This window comes from Haliotis cracherodii, unplaced genomic scaffold (genome assembly GCF_022045235.1).
Source record: "Haliotis cracherodii isolate W230 unplaced genomic scaffold, xgHalCrac1.p SCAF_13, whole genome shotgun sequence".
NCBI classification, from domain to species: domain Eukaryota; kingdom Metazoa; phylum Mollusca; class Gastropoda; order Lepetellida; family Haliotidae; genus Haliotis; species Haliotis cracherodii.
This window is the reverse complement of record NW_027266268.1, coordinates 27,126,214-27,128,758: the sequence shown is the minus strand read 5'-3', so window position 1 is coordinate 27,128,758 and position 2,545 is coordinate 27,126,214.

Below are 2,545 nucleotides of genomic sequence, written 5' to 3'. Positions count from 1 at the left end.
TAGCAAATGTCGCCGTGGGCGCTCAGAGCGGGGCGCTTATTACGTCGAATACGGTAATCAGCTGTTTGGCATTTTGTTCTTGGTCTAGTAAGGTGTATGTCTTATATCACTTCTGTTAATTTGCTGTTGATGCTTTTGTATATGATGAAAAAATCTATTTGTTCAACATCGGCTACATTTAACCTTTCACTAGTGAAGAGCAGTTACCGTATTCGACGTAATAAGCACCCCGCTCTAATAAGCGCCCATGGCGATATTTGCTAATATATTGGCTAGTGAACAATCACAATTACCACCCCTTCCGATTTATCAATGTACATAAGAATTATTTATTTGTGTACTATCCTCACTCGTGTATTATATGCACCCTAAATAATTGGCAATTAAATTCAGGAAAAATATATCTGTCATATATAAACATTTCAGGCTGTCAGCATAAAACATGAAAGTGATGATCTTTCAAATCTTTTCACCAAAATAATATTCCAATAAGAGCCCCCTATTTCTAATTTTGAGAGCGCCCTGGGCGCTTATTGCGTCAAATACGTCAAATATCATAAATATTCCATGTTCTTGTGTACACACTTCTATATGAAAAAAAACATCCAGGTATTTATTGTAATGTATTACCATGTGTAAGGAAAACATGCACTCTCAGTATTGACCACTCTGGCTTCATCCTGGACTAGACCGCCTCCGTGGTCTTGAGGACGAGCATCCGCCCGGAGCGGAAGGTCAGGGGTTCGATCCCTGGCCGCGTCTAAGCAAAAGACGTTAAAAGATGTTAGTTGTTCTTAACCTGTCTGGCGCTCGGCATTAAGGGGCTAAAACAAGGACTGGTCGGCTCAGAGTCTGTATACTGTGTCTGAGTGGGGTATTCATGTTAAACTGCGGCATGGTATCTCAGTGTGCTAGCACTATAAAACGGCATCAATCTGGACTAGTACAAGCAGCCACACGCACACACACACGTGCATGCACATCGCAACGTTAAACCCATTTTCACCTCACCTCATTCTAGACTAACATTTAGTCTGGAATTTATCCATATATATATCAAGACTTCCCCAAGTATTGCATCTTGCTTAAGAGTTTTCATGCTTTGTTTCAGCACAAGTCTCTTAGGAAATGATTATTTGTTTAAATCATAATTCCTAGGTTATAGAAATAACTGTTGTCCCTATAAAAGACTGACATCCTTGTTGGCTTACCTCAACTTGACTACAAGGATCAAATTACTCTACATCCGTGGACTTATTCTCTATATTAATATTTTGTAGAGTTTTGTAAGTGTTTAAAATATAAATGAAAATACAACTTTAAAATGACTTTTTATTACTCTAAAAGTATAGTTATTGAAGTGAAATGGAGAAAAAAAAAGATCTCAGAAAAAGTTTGTTTGGAACAGGTTAAAAGGTAGTTTGTAAATAAAAAACGAGAGCAAGACTTCATTCAAGATGGCATTGCCCAGAAAGTGATCACTATTGATGTCATCAAGGTAACTTGTTACTGGTATTAAAGGCAACTATGCTTGTCGTAAAAGGCAACTAACAGGATAGGGTGGGCGGGCTCACTGACTTGGTTAAAGCATGTCATTGATCCCAATTGCGTGGATCAATGCTCGTGATATCATTCACTGGATTGTCTGGTCCAGACTATATTATTTACAGACCGCCATCATACAGCTTTAGTATTGCTGAGTGCCGCGTTAAACAACAAACCAACCAACCAATGTTACCGGTAAGTAATGTTCTGTGTGATGGTATATGTGACGTAAGGGAGGCAGGTTGCTGGGGAATGACCGTTAGACATTTGTCTGGTTCAGAGAGCTGCTGTGTACCAGGTGTACAGGTCTGTTCTGAATATAACCGAATAAACAACATTGACTCAAGACAACATTGTGTCATCAATGGCATTATTCCAATGTAACAGAGTGAAGAAAATCTGACACGAACTGTCCGATCATTGATTGTGTTTTTAATGAGAACAGAAATATCACGTCTTACCTATATACCTCAATATTATTGGTGTCAGTCATTCCATTCATTAGAGGGTCCTGATGAAGGGAGGGTCAAACAAATTTGCCAAATAGAAGAACACATGTACCTATTAAACTAACACAATCAAACCACAGTCCAGTGTGAACAACAACAAACAAATAAACTTCTTTTTATTTTTATTATTTCTTCACATGATCAGCTGAAACAAAAGTCACATCTGATGTACATTTGTTTGATCTCTGGAATCTCCTCCAACCACAAACACGAATCTCCCCTGTCCACGAACAGGAATCTCTTCTGGCCACAAACACGAATCTCCCCTGGCCACAAACACGAATCTCCCCTGGCCACAAACACGAATCTCCCCTGTCCACGAACAGGAATCTCCCCTGGCCACAAACACGAATCTCCCCTGGCCACAAACACGAATCTCCCCTGGCCACGAACATTGAATCTCCCCTGGCCACAAACACGAATCTCCCCTGGCCACAAACATGAATTTCCCCTGGCCACAAACACGAATCTCCACTGGCCACAAACACAAA